General features: G+C 49.5%; 1 protein-coding gene across 14 annotated transcripts in view; it reads left to right on the top strand.

Annotated features, from left to right (window-relative positions):
* Window positions 1-15084, top strand: part of LOC123762011 (protein sickie) — an 860773-nt gene that overhangs the window by 727115 nt on the left and 118574 nt on the right. Inside the window, exon 1 of one of the 14 annotated variants that reach the window (XM_069335767.1) lies at window positions 9380-9489. The exons of the other annotated variants lie outside the window; for them this stretch is intronic. The gene's annotated coding sequence lies outside the window, so the exon portion shown is untranslated. Of the gene's footprint in view, window positions 1-9379; window positions 9490-15084 lie in introns of those variants that run through there. 14 annotated transcript variants of the gene reach the window in all.

Genomic DNA, 15084 nt, shown 5'->3' with positions numbered 1-15084 from the left:
TGGGGAGTAGAACAACTCCCAGAACCCCATCAACCAGGTATCAACAGCATCGCCGCCTCCCTCGTCTCTACCACCACCACCACACCCACCACCACACACCTACACCCACCACCACACCCACCACAACCACACCCACACCCACCACCACACCCTTACACCACTATGGCAAGCCAACCAGTACTTCAAGTAAGGCTTCAAGTCAAATACTGACCAACGTAGATTTGACCAAGTCCGTGAATAAACCCACAAGGGCCGTGATGAGGGTTCGAACTCACGCCCGGGATGATCCCCGCCGCTACCTTAGTCGACTAGCCCACCACATGGTCAAAACGTTTTTATTCCTGTTCGTGGGTTCGAGCCTTTTCAAGGATAACTTGATATAGTGCATCATTTTCGTGTCGTTGGGGACGCTGGAGATGACGGGCTGGACAGAGACAAATGGGCAGTGTTTTTCACCCTGATTCCCCTGTTACCTGACAGCGCTCGTGTCCCTCACATCATCATCATCATCCCTCGTCACCTACCTTGTTGTGACAGCCGCCTCATCACGGCCTTACCCATCAGCGACATCAACAGTATTTATAGTGATGATTCCGTTCTCCGAGGGCAGCTTCCTCCGTGACGTCATGGATTACGTGCGCGAGTAGCCCGTGACGTCACTGTGACGTCACGATAGCCTCTCTAAACGGACACGAGGCGAGGGTGACAGGTTTAAATCTCTTGAATATCGTTAGCGGGGTTTACCCCACGTTAGCGGCTAGATAAACCGCTATACATAGCAGCACGTCTGCTCACATGATAGTAAACATCGCAGTTACGTTTTCTTTTCACACCGAGTCGACCAATCTGATGACAATGCAGTGTTTTCAGTACAAATTCAAACGCTGTAATATTAACGTTTTCAATCCAGTGCCGTCGCTGGGGATCGAACTTTTCTATTTCGGCCAAAATTTTAATTTTTTTGTTTACCAAGTGGCAGATGGAGACACCTGTTAGCATGGGACGGCTGGTCAACACAAGCTTACAGAGCGGAAATGATGATCATTCTTTAATGGCCTATAGGGCTATAGGGAGCTATAGGGAGGCGTGTAGTACCGATGAATGTCCCACCCTAAATATATATGTAGTGTCCGATTGTCTTATCCTTACAAGCCATGGGTAAAGCTCATCTGTCGATGGTTTGCCCTCTCTCTCTATTATTTATTATTTATATATATATATATATATATATATATATATATATATATATACACACACACACACACACACTGGGACTTTGGGAGCTCCTATAGGATGGTACACTGTGTCCCAGTCGCTGACCTTACTTGAAGTATTGGTTGGCTTGCCATAGTGGTGTAGGGGTGTGGTGGTGGGTGTGGTGGTGGTGGGTGTAGGTGTGTGGTAGTGGTGGGTGTGGTGGTGGTGGGTGTGGTGGTGGGTGTGGTGGTGGGTGTGGTGGTGGGTGTGGTGGTGGGTGTAGGTGTGTGGTGGTGGGTGTGGTGGTGGGTGTAGGGGTGTGGTGGTGGGTGTGGTGGTGGGTGTAGGTGTGTGGTGGTGGTGGGTGTGGTGGTGGTGGGTGTGGTGGTGGTGGGTGTGGTGGTGGGTGTGGTGGTGGGTGTAGGTGTGTGGTGGTGGTGGTAGAGACGAGGGAGGCGGCGATGCTGACTCCAGTGTTAACCTAAGCACGTCGCATTTTTAACGTAATCGACCATTCCGTTAGAAACGCGACTGACTAGCAACGAAGCCCCGTACTCCTAACGCTTTTTATGCATCGAACTCGATATATCAGGTGAGTGAGTCCGTGCTGAGTACGGACTCGGTAATCCGTACGTTTCTAGTTACGCTAAATACCCCAAGTTTTTTACGGAGTGGAACATCTAACAAAAAGGCTCCGATGCCCCCCATAACAATATATTTATTAAATGCCCTTCTCCCTTGTCTTCGGGTATTGAACACGTTATTGAATGTTCAGTGGAATGTTACTTCATTGGGGCTGTGGTTAGTGTAAGTTTCACATTGTCATATCTCTCCTATGACACGATGTTCTAATTTTCTTGGCAATAATAAGCATGTTCACTAAACCCCACAACAGCAGGAAGCATCCTCACTAAACCCCACAACAGCAGGAAGCATCCTCACTAAACCCCACAACAGCAGGAAGCATCCTCACTAAACCCCACAACAGCAGGAAGCATCCTCACTAAACCCCACAACAGCAGGAAGCATCCTCACTAAACCCCACAACAGCAGGAAGCATCCTCACTAAACCCCACAACAGCAGGAAGCATCCTCACTAAACCCCACAACAGCAGGAAGCATCCTCACTAAACCCCACAACAGCAGGAAGCATCCTCACTAAACCCCACAACAGCAGGAAGCATCCTCACTAAACCCCACAACAGCAGGAAGCATCCTCACTAAACCCCACAACAGCAGGAAGCATCCTCACTAAACCCCCCACGACGCCACTAAGCACTTGCAAAACAATTCACAAACAAACATGAGCCACATGCTCACCCAAAACGGAGTTCGACAAACGACACACGCTCACGCCATGTCGCGTCAAGCAAAACACGACGCAAAAAGCAGCATCAGCAGCAGCAGCAGCAGGGCGTAGACAGGGCCCGATACGCCGACAACGCCCCGTACCTGCGTGACAAACACGAACCCCCGCCCCCCCTATACATTCACTCGTTCCTCTCATATACGCATATACGAACTATCACATGCGTGCGTGCCTGCGAATTCACTCACTCACTCACCTCACTCACCTCACCTCACTCACTCACTCACTCACTCACTCACTCACTCACTCACTCACTCACTCACTCACTCACTCACTCACTCACCATTGCCACCGTGACGATGTGTTTGTTTCTGCACCCCACAGTAATTACCCTGTGAGGAGCCTGTATGACATGGGGGCATCTCATCCAAGGACGGAGGCAGCATCCACTTCTATGCACTCCCATGCACTCTCAAACACCCCCCTGCACTCTCAAACACCCCCATGCACTCTCAAACACTCCCCATGCACTCTCAAACACTCCCCATGCACTCTCAAACACTCCCCATGCACTCTCAAACACTCCCCATGCACTCTCAAACACTCCCCATGCACTCTCAAACACTCCCATGCACTCTCAAACACTCCCATGCACTCTCAAACACTCCCATGCACTCTCAAACACTCCCATGCACTCACACTCAAATTCAAACTCAATCTCGTTCACACATTTAATCATTTCTCTTCTCTACCTTTGTGTGTGTATATTTACTATTTGTGCCTGCAGGATCGAGCTGTTAGCTCTTGGACCCCGCCTTTCTTGCCTCAAATACTGACTCCCGACCTAGTTTTATTCTTTTGTATCTAAATATTTCTCTCACAGACACACACATTCCCCGGGATGCAGTCCGTAGCAGCTGTCTATCAGGTACTTGTTTACTGCTAGGTGAACAGGTGCATCAGAGTGAAAGAAGCCATCCATTTGTTTATGTCTCGACCGGGACTCGAAACCCCGAGCACTGTACCCCAGTGTGTGTACTCATCTAGTTCACACACCTATTCAAATACTCACCTATTTGTGATCACGGGGGTTAAGCTTCAGCTCTTTGGTCCCGCCTCTCAACTGTTAATCAACTGGTGTACAAGTTCCTGAGCCTACTGGGTTCTGTTATATGTACGTTTGAAACTGTGTATGGAGTCAGCCTCCACCACATCACTGCCTAATGTATTCCATTTATTCACTTCTCTGACACTAAACAAAAATTATTTGTTTCTATAGCTCATTTGGTTACTCTGTTTCCGCCTATCCCTTGTGCGAGTAACACCCGTGTTAAAAATTCTGTTTTCATCAACCCTATCAATTCCCCTGAACATGTTTGTATGTGGTGATCATGTCTCCTCTTACTCTTCTGTCTTCCAGCGACATGAGGTTCAATTCTCGTAACCTTTCCTCGTAACTCACACCTCTTAGTTCTGGGACTGGCCTGGTGCTTTCCTTTTAATCTTCTCCAACTTCGTCTTGCTCTGGGCAAGGTAAGGACTCTATGCTCGAGCCTATACTAGAGCCTTACTCTAGGATTGGTTTGCCATACGTGATATAAAACGATTGTTTGATTACCTTCTTGAGGTTATCTTGAGATGATTTCGGGGCTTTTTAGTGTCCCCGCGGCCCGGTCCTCGACCAGGCCTTCACCCCCAGGAAGCAGCCCGTGACAGCTGACTAACTCCCAGGTACCTATTTTACTGCTAGGTAACAGGGGCATAGGGTGAAAGAAACTCTGCCCATTGTTTCTCGCCGGTGCCTGGGATCGAACCCAGGACCACAGGATCACAAGCCCAGGGTGCTGTCCGCTCGGCCGACCGGCTCCCAACCTTAAACTAATTTCTAATGGCAGTTCTTATGTTAGCCAGCCTCGCGTATGCCGCTGATTATATCATTTTGACGAGGCTTCAATGACCAGGTTCGGTGTAATAATCCTTTAGATCTTTCTTTTACGTTACATTAAGGATCTATTCTCTCATTTAGTTCCTTATGTACGGCCTCCTACTCCCTCCACCTTGCGTCAATGCTTTACATTTTCTTGAGTTAAACTCTAGTATTCATTTGTTGGACAATTCTTTCAGTTTGTCGAGTCCCAACCACTTGGGCTGAACGGTAGAGCGACGGTCTCGCTTCATGCAGGTCGGCGTTCAATCCCCGACCGTCCACAAGTGGTTGGGCACCATTCCTTCCCCGCGTCCTATCCCAAATCCTTATCCTGACCCCTTCCCAGTGCTATATAGTCGTAATGGCTTGGCGCTTTCCCCTGATAGTTTATTTATTATTATTTCAGTTTGTCGAGACCAGGTTGCAGCATCTTGCTGTCTTCCTCTGTCTTAATCCTCCTCAGATTTTTGTCTTAATCCTCCTCAGATTTTTGTCTTAATCCTCCACAGATTTTTGTCTTAATCCTCCTCAGATTTTTGTCTTAATCCTCCCCAGATTTTTGTCTTAATCCTCCTCAGATTTTTGTCTTAATCCTCCCCAGATTTTTGTCTTAATCCTGCCCAGATTTTTGTTAACATCAACGAATATTGGAAAGAATGAGTATTTCATCTGGAAGATCATTTAGGAGGGTAGAAATAGCGTAAGCTACTCTATCCCTTTTGAGATGTATTTTATTGTCTTCGTAAACGTACTTGAATATTATAGGTCGAAGAACAGAACCCTGTGGGACCCCGCTGGTGACATCTTGCGATTCTGAGGTGAGGCAGGTACCCCTCACAGTACCTATCCTTATTCTGTTGCTTTGGTACTCCCCTTATCCCACTTTGTGTGTGTTGGGAAGAATGACACACTCACAAGTCAAGCCTGGCATCGGGCCGGGCTTGGGGAGTAGAAGAACTCCCAGAACCCCATCAAGCAGGTATATGTGGGCCTGCGGGCCGCTCCAAGCAACAGCCTGGTGGACCAAACTCTCACAAGTCAAGCCTGGCCTCGGGCCGGGCTTGGGGAGTAGAAGAACTCCCAGAACCCCATCAACCAGGTATATGTGGGCCTGCGGGCCGCTCCAAGCAACAGCCTGGTGGACCAAACTCTCACAAGTCAAGCCTGGCCTCGGGCCGGGCTTGGGGAGTAGAAGAACTCCCAGAACCCCATCAAGCAATGAAGTCTCCTGCCAGCACTCTTCATAGTGGCTCCTCTCACTTTTTAATATGACTCTTCGCATCCTTCAGCGTCAACTTCTTTCCTCCTGCTTCCCCCAACACTCTTCAGCGTCACACTTTATCCTGTCCCTTCTCTAACATCCCCCTCTCCCTCCCTCCCCCTTTCTTCCCAGCTACGCTTCAGCTCTCTTCTTTAATGCCCCCCTTCTCTTCCTCCTCCCATTAATTAATGCCTTTCCTCTCTCCCCTCCCTCTCTCACGTCTCCCAACTCTCTCTTTCTCCTCTCCCTCACTGATTCATTGCATCTTTTACTCATTTATTGCACCCTTCTTCCCCAAATCCTCGTTATATCCCCATTTCCCCCCTCTCTCAAATACTCTCTCCCCCTCCACCCCATCACTCGAGGTCCACCTTCGAGGGCGTGTAAGCACAATTGAGCACGGGCGTTTGGTTACTCTCGCCACATTCCATGAATATCAAACAGTACAGATGAGACTTAGTAGAGAAATATTCTAGGCTTTACACCACGCAATTTCCACAAAATGGGATTAAAGGATTATATTATATTATATTTATATATAATATATATATATATATATATATATATATATATATATATATATATATATATATATATATATATATATTGGAAGGTGACTTTAAGGAAAGTATACATTCTAGTCTTCAGATTTCTGTACCCGAGACAAACCATAACATCTTGGTGGCGTGACAGGTGTAGGTGGCGTGGCAGGTGTAGGTGGCGTGGCAGGTGTGGGCGGCGTGGCAGGTGTAGATACAGTGGCGTGTGTAGCAGCGTCTGGGAAGCGGTTAGAGGTTACCATGACAACGGAGGCTGCGAGTGTGTGTGTGTGGGGGGGGGGGGGAGGGGGGATGATGACTCACGGCTGCCCGCCTGGTTGAGAGGACTTCTCCCTGGCCCAGACAGCCAGCAATACGTTAAAAATACGCGTATTGTTGTTGTATTATTGTATTATTATAAGCACTGTATTATTGACGTATTCTATACATCGGCCTCCATGTGTTAAGTGCTCGAGTTTGGTCGTTCCGGGGTTAGGCAAACCGTTATTTTTTTTTACGGAGTGGCGGGTAGAGAGACTGTTGATCTGATCTCCATCCTTCACCCACGCCCCCGCCCATCCTTCACCCACGCCCCCGCCCATCCTTCACCCACGCCCCCGCCCATCCTTCACCCACGCAGTGTTCTGTTTTCACCCTTCTCACCCGCTTGTGACCACCATCCAGTTCATTCTTGTCACCCAAGAATGTCACCCACACACACACATTCTTGTGTGTGTGTGTGTGTGTGTGTGTGTGTGTGTGTGTGTGTGTGTGTGTGTGTGTGTGTGTGTGTGTGTGTGTGTGTGTGTGTGTGTGAGGGAGAGAACAGTAGCGGCGTCTGGCTGTCTGCCTGTCTGCCTGCCTCTGCATCCTTCTGCTTGCTTATACAATTACATTTCATAGCTGGTTCGACTGTGTGTGTGAAAGCATGATCGGGAATATATACTCGATCACTAATACCTGCAGGTGTTGGTGTTGGTGTGGGGGTCACTAATACCTGCTGGTGTTGGTGGTGTGGGGGTCACTAATACCTGCAGGTGTTGGTGTTGGTGTGGGGGTCACTAATACCTGCTGGTGTTGGTGGTGTGGGGGTCACTAATACCTGCAGGTGGTGGTGTGGGGGTCACTAATACCTGCTGGGGTTGGTGGTGTGTGGGGGTCACTAATACCTGCTGGTGATGGTGGTGTGGGGGTCACTAATACCTGCAGGTGTTGGTGTTGGGGTCACTAATACCTGCAGGTGTTGGTGTTGGGGTCACTAATACCTGCAGGTGTTGGTGTGGGGGTCACTAATACCGCTGGTGTCGGTGGTGTGGGGGTCACTAATACCTGCTGGTGATGGTGGTGTGGGGGTCACTAATACCTGCTGGTGTTGGTGGTGGTGTGGGGGTCACTAATACCTGCTGGTGTTGGTGGTGTGGGGGTCACTAATACCTGCTGGTGTTGGTGGTGGTGTGGGGGTCACTAATACCTGCTGGTGTTGGTGGTGGTGTGGGGGTCACTAATACCTGCTGGTGTTGGTGGTGTGGGGGTCACTAATACCTGCTGGTGATGGTGGTGTGGGGGTCACTAATACCTGCTGGTGTTGGTGGTGGTGTGGGGGTCACTAATACCTGCTGGTGTCGGTGGTGTGGGGGTCACTAATACCTGCAGGTGGTGGTGTGGGGGTCACTAATACCTGCTGGGGTTGGTGGTGTGTGGGGGTCACTAATACCTGCTGGTGATGGTGGTGTGGGGGTCACTAATACCTGCAGGTGTTGGTGTTGGGGTCACTAATACCTGCAGGTGTTGGTGTTGGGGTCACTAATACCTGCAGGTGTTGGTGTGGGGGTCACTAATACCGCTGGTGTCGGTGGTGTGGGGGTCACTAATACCTGCTGGTGATGGTGGTGTGGGGGTCACTAATACCTGCTGGTGTTGGTGGTGGTGTGGGGGTCACTAATACCTGCTGGTGTTGGTGGTGTGGGGGTCACTAATACCTGCTGGTGTTGGTGGTGGTGTGGGGGTCACTAATACCTGCTGGTGTTGGTGGTGTGGGGGTCACTAATACCTGCTGGTGATGGTGGTGTGGGGGTCACTAATACCTGCTGGTGTTGGTGGTGGTGTGGGGGTCACTAATACCTGCTGGTGTTGGTGGTGTGGGGGTCACTAATACCTGCTGGTGGTGGTGGTGTGGGGGTCACTAATACCTGCTGGGGTTGGTGGTGTGGGGGTCACTAATACCTGCTGGGGTTGGTGGTGTGGGGGTCACTAATATCTGCTGGTGTTGGTGATGTGGGGGTCACTAATACCTGCAGGTGTTGGTGGTGTTGGGGTCACTAATACCTGCTGGTGTTGGTGGTGTGGGGGTCACTAATACCTGCTGGTGGTGGTGGTGTGGGGGTCACTAATACCTGCAGGTGTTGGTGTGGGGGTCACTAATACCTGCTGGTGTTGGTGGTGTGGGGGTCACTAATACCTGCTGGTGGTGGTGGTGTGGGGGTCACTAATACCTGCTGGTGGTGGTGGTGTTGGGGTCACTAATACCTGCTGGTGGTGGTGGTGTGGGGGGTCACTAATACCTGCTGATGTTGGTGGTGTGGGGGGTCACTAATACCTGCTGGTGTTGGTGGTGTGGGGGTCACTAATACCTGGTGGTGGTGTTGGGGTCACTAATACCTGCTGGTGGTGATGGTGTGGGGGTCACTAATACCTGCTACATACTTATGATTTTAATGAACAGTTAAATGCTACCAGGTTAATAAACAATTACCTTGCTGTTACCTTACGATGGTTTCAGGGCTCAACATCCCTGAGGCCCGGTCCTCGACCAGGCCTCAGTTGCACATATTAGAAAAATCAAACAAAGAAAACCAATAAAATAATAGACATTATATATAAAAAAAAACATGATTGTTGTTTTCCTCTGAAGGCATTTGCGTCAGGAGGCCTGGTCGACGACCGGGCCGCGGGGACACTAAGCCCCGGAAGCACCTCAAGGTAGCCTCAAGGTAGGTCACAGGAGTTAGTCATGCGCGTCTCTTAGAGTGGACGCTTGGACGCACGCACGGACGCAGGTGCGTTCATTCTGTTTAGCGCCTCGGCCACTGGGGCGGCGGCGCCACCACCACCACACTTTCGAACCCCCGTAGTCAGTATGACGGTGGCGGCGGTGACGACAGCACCCTCTCAGCCTCCCGCTCCCTCTCACACCCGTCACTGGCGCCGGGGAGAGACCCCCCTGGATGCTGCCATCTCCCCTCCCCCAATCTCACTGGTACTCCGGACGCTATAGTGGTGCAGGTGTGTGGTACAGCGGCGCCACACACCTGCAAAACAAGTGGGACGTTTGAAACATTGTCCATTGACCCCCGTTGCAACAAGTGTTTTTGTTGACAAGTGATAATGTTGAAACAATACGAAGCGATGAAAATGTTGCAAGGAGTAAAGCTGCTTTACTTTGCAGGGCTACGTGGGGCCTCGTAGCCTGGTGGATAGCGCGCAGGACTCGTAATTCTGTGGCGCGGGTTCGATTCCCGCACGAGGCAGAAACAAATGGGCAAAGTTTCTTTCACCCTGAATGCCCCTGTTACCTAGCAGTAAATAGGTACCTGGGAGTTAGTCAGCTGTCACGGGCTGCTTCCTGGGGGTGGAGGCCTGGTCGAGGACCGGGCCGCGGGGACACTAAAAGCCCCGAAATCATCTCAAGATAACCTCAAGATAACCCAAATTAGCCCGCAGTGTGGTTTTTGTTCGTTGTGTGTTGTAGTGTTTCCAGCGATTGTGTTGCAACCGGTACAAATGGAGCCTTTTTGGGGGGGTACCCTGGAAACACAAGCCCAAACTGTCTCTATTTTCCGCTTGTAACAACTTGAAATAAAGTTGTTACATATTGGCTTAACGTGTTTATGACGTATTAGAACGTTGTTACAACTTGCTATATTGGTTGTTATAACTGGTTAGGTGGTGTTAAAACTTGCTCAAACGTTGTACCAACGTCGTAGTTTCGGTGTGTGTTTGGTGGGAATCAACTCTCTTTTTAAGTGAATTGCACAGTATTCGTGTGTCCTAGTATTCGTGTTCAGACGAGGTAGGTAGGGTGAGGTGGGGGTCGTTAGTGGAGCACAGGTTGGGGGTGAGGACGAAATAGGTGTGTGATGTATTTCCCACTGGAAAGGTGCTAAACAGTGGTATATTTGAAGTTAGGTGTGGCAAACGTTGAACAGGCGTGTGGCAAACGTTGAACAGGGGTGTGGCACACGTTGAACAGGCGTGTGGCAAACGTTGAACAGGGGTGTGGCACACGTTGAACAGGGGTGTGGCAAACGTTGAACGGGCGTGTGGCAAACGTTGAACAGGGCGTGTGGCAAACGTTGAACAGGGCGTGTGGCAAACGTTGAACGGGCGTGTGGCAAACGTTGAACGGGCGTGTGGCAAACGTTGAACAGGGGTGTGGCAAACGTTGAACAGGTGTGTGGCAAACGTTGAACAGGTGTGTGGCAAACGTTGAACAGGTGTGTGACAAACGTTGAACAGGTGTGTGGCAAACGTTCAACAGACCAGTCCCAAACGTTCAACAGACCTGTACCAAACGTTCAACAGACCTGTACCAAACGTTCAACAGACCTGTACCAAACGTTCAACAGACCTGTACCAAACGTTCAACAGACCTGTACCAAACGTTCAACAGACCTGTACCAAACGTTCAACAGACCTGTACCAAACGTTCAACAGACCTGTGCCAAACGTTCAACAAACCTGTGCCAAACGTTCAACAAACCTGTGCCAAACGTTCAACAAAACTGTGTCAAACGTTCAACAGACCTGTACCAAACGTTCAACAGACCTGTACCAAATGTTCAACAGACCTGTACCAAACGTTCAACAGACCAATGCCAAACGTTCAACAGACCTGTACCAAACGTTTAAAACAACATTTTTATAGTTAATGAAAGTATCAGAATTTTCCCCCACAGTGTTGAAAAGTTATTGCTTTCTTGCCTTTTGCAATTTGTTGATTATTAGCGAATAACGAGAGCTATAATGCCAAGAGCCGTGAGTTGCGCAACTGACATATCGCAACAAAGTATTTATCAATAAACTTGTCATTTGGGAAGTGATTCCTTATGCGATTTCCCGGGCCGCCGGTCAACGCGCATTGCCTCGGTCGTAGGCGACGCGAAATGCCTTGGTCGTAGGCGACGCGAAATGCCTCGGTCGTAGGCGACGCGAAATGCCTTGGTCGTAGGCGACGCGCATTGCCTCGGTCGTAGGCGACGCGAAATGCCTCGGTCGTAGGCGACGCGAAATGCCTTGGTCGTAGGCGACGCGAAATGCCTCGGTCGTAGGCGACGCGAAATGCCTTGGTCGTAGGCGACGCGCATTGCCTCGGTCGCATGCGACGTGCGGCGCTTCACGGCCACACACGGCACGAGTGTGTGTGTGTGTGTGTGTGTGTGTGTGTGTGTGTGTGTGTGTGTGTGTGTGTGTGTGTGTGTGTGTGTGTGTGTGAGTGAGTGAGAGAGGACGAGAGTGGTGGGAAATGCCTGAGTGCGGTTAAGCAAGACTCCCAGGAACCTCCCAGCCAGCGTGGGAGGGAAGTGACCGCTGCCTCCCGCTCATTCTCCAGCTTGGCTAGCGTGGTTCAGTACGGTCTCAAACCTGTACCGCCATGGACCAGTTAGGGTCTAAAACATGTACCGCCATGGACCAGTTAGGGTCTAAAACATGTACCGCCATGGACCAGTTAGGGTCTAAAACATGTACTGCCATGGACCAGTTGGGGTCTCAAACCTGTATCGCCATGGACCAGTTAGGGTCTAAAACATGTACCGCCATGGACCAGTAGGGTCTAAAACCTGTACCGCCATGGACCAGTAGGGTCTAAAACCTGTACCGCCATGGACCAGTAGGGTCTAAAACCTGTACCGCCATGGACCAGTTAGGGTCTAAAACATGTACTGCCATGGACCAGTTGGGGTCTGAAACCTGTACCGCCATGGACCAGTAGGGTCTAAAACCTGTACCGCCATGGACCAGTAGGGTCTAAAACCTGTACCGCCATGGACCAGTAGGGTCTAAAACCTGTACCACCATGGACCAGTAGGGTCTAAAACCTGTACCGCCATGGACCAGTAGGGTCTAAAACCTGTACCACCATGGACCAGTAGGGTCTAAAACCTGTACCACCATGGACCAGTAGGGTCTAAAACCTGTACCGCCATGGACCAGTAGGGTCTAAAACCTGTACCGCCATGGACCAGTAGGGTCTAAAACCTGTATCAAAATGGACCATATGCCGTAGTAATGACGTCACACACTTGTCCATACTACAGATAAAACATGACATTTTATTTCATATTTTCCTTAGGTTAAGGTTATGGGGATAATGGGAGACAGCAGGTGCCATCCCGGGGCGAGTCAGAAATGATTAGGCAAGTCTCCTTTCATCTGATACCACTGTTCACCCTAGCAGTAAATAGGTACACGGGAATTAAGCAGCTGTTGTGGGTTCCATTCTGAGGACGTCTCCACCAATTTGTGCTGCTTCACTTTCAGAATAAATTTGTTTTTTTCTGCAATATTTTGATTGAACACTAAAGAGAGAGAGAGAGAGAGAGAGAGAGAGAGAGAGAGAGAGAGAGAGAGAGAGAGAGAGAGAGAGAGAGAGAGAGAGAGAGAGAGACAGAATAGGGAGGCAGAGAGATGCAATACATATGCTACAGTGTTAGGATTGGACCAATCCGTAATCACCCTCTAGAATGTCATTAACAGGATGTAGATAAACTTGAGCTTCATGTACTCTCAGCACAAGGATGGTCCGAAAGTGAGTTGTGGAAGCGGGTGCTGGTGAGTGTGTGTGTGTGTGTGTGTGTGTAGGAAGCGTGTTTGTGTGTGTAGGGGGGAGAGTGGTGATAGCCTTGCGGCTGTTGTCTGAGTCTTGCTTCACACACATGCTTCGTGTGTGTGTGTGTGTGTGTGTGTGTGTGTGTGTGTGTGTGTGTGTGTGTGTGTGTGTGTGTGTGTGTGTGTGTGTGTGTAATTGTGCTTACGGGGTTGAGCTCTTGCTCTTTGGTCCCGCCTCTCAACTGTCAGTCAACCGGTGTACAGAGTCCTGAACTTACTGGACTCTTATCGTATCTACAATTGAAACATTGTATGGAGTCAGCCTCTACCACTTCATGTGGGCGATTCTGTGAGTGTCCTCACCTAGATGTACTGGCAGGGTGTGTTTACTAGTTGTGTGTTTTTTTTTTTGCGGGGGTTGAGCTTTGCTCTTTCGGCCCGCCTCTCAACTGTCAATCAACTGTTTACTAACTACTATTTTTTTTCCCACACCACACACACACACACCCCAGGAAGCAGCCCGTGACAGCTGACTAACTCCCAGGTACCTATTTACTGCTAGGTAACAGGGGCACTTAGGGTGAAAGAAACTTTGCCCATTTGTTTCTGCCTCGTGCGGGAATCGAACCCGCGCCACATAATTACGAGTCCTGCGCGCTATCCACCAGGCTACGAGGCCCCACAGAGTGTGTGTGTGTGTGTGTGTGTGTGTGTGTGTGTGTGTGTGTGTGTGTGTGTGTGTGTGTGTGTCTTAAGATGTCTTTGCAGGGTTGAACGTAAGCTCCTTAACCACTCGTCTCCAGCTACAAATCATTTAAAGCAATTTTTTTCCGTCTTGCTTTCTTTTCAAGCTGCCTATTGTGTTGTCTTCAATATATCATGCTAATCCATTCCATTGGTTCCTCTTAAGCCTAGGACCTTCCCACTTAAGCAACCTTAGAGCATAAATTCACTAGCGAGAGCACCTGAGTATGCCTCTGAGAATCCTTTTCATTCAAGTGTTTGTTCTGTGTGGGATCCTTTTCTCATATTCCAGAAGGTATCTTCCCTTTAATCTGTAATGTCTTTCCTACTCGTACACTCATTTCCTTTGAGTCTGCCGGGTTTACGACCGGTTGGTGAGGTGTTGGTAAGCTTCCTTTCAATGTGTTGGTTTACAGTGCTTTTATAAAGTATCAAATATATTGCAAAATTAAGTTTGCAAATATGCAAGAACAATTGGGTTGAGTGTCAACCACAAGAATGGGAAAGTCTTTGGAGCAGGACAAGGGGATCGAACTCACACTGTCTGTGATTCGATCCACACTCCCCGTCCTGCTGCAAAGATGTGCTCACAGAAGTGCCATGCTTCTGGGATTTCATTGTGTAGCACAAAATCGCCTCGGGGTGATGTTGGTCTTCCATATATAGCGTTGTTATACAGTAGACAGCCTCCCAGGGTCATTGGGAGGTGTAAACGGGGGTTTACAGCCTCCCAGGTCATTAGAGGTGTAAACGGGGGTTTACAGCCTCCCAGGGTCATTGGGAGGTGTAAACGGGGGTTTACAGCCTCCCAGGGTCATTGGGAGGTGTAAACGGGGGTTTACAGCCTCCCAGGGTCATTGGGAGGTGTAAACAGGGGTTTACAGCCTCCCAGGGTCATTGGGAGGTGTAAACGGGGGTCTAAACGCACGTATTGAAAAGATTAGTGAACTGACACGCCCAACCAGAATGAGTCGATACCTTCTCCATCCTTTATGTGAGAAAGGATGGAGAAGTCACGGACATCTTAAGAGAGTGGTTCATACCCTCCTTTAGGGTATTGTTTTGTGTAAGGCCTCATGATTTGTGGTCATCCCTGTTGTGCAAGAGATGCGACAAGGTGATGTAACTTTATTCACAGTCTTTAACGCTAGGTTCAGTAGTGTACTCACCTAATTGTACTCACCTAATTTTGCTTGCGGGGGTTCAGCTTTGGCTCTTTGGTCCCGCCTCTCAACTGTCAATCAACTGGTGTACAGATTCCTGAGCCTACTGGGCTCTATCA

Source organism: Procambarus clarkii, chromosome 34 (assembly GCF_040958095.1).
Source record: "Procambarus clarkii isolate CNS0578487 chromosome 34, FALCON_Pclarkii_2.0, whole genome shotgun sequence".
NCBI classification, from domain to species: Eukaryota; Metazoa; Arthropoda; class Malacostraca; order Decapoda; family Cambaridae; genus Procambarus; species Procambarus clarkii.
The sequence above is the reverse complement of the archived record's forward strand: the minus strand, read 5'-3'. Positions and strand labels throughout refer to the sequence as shown.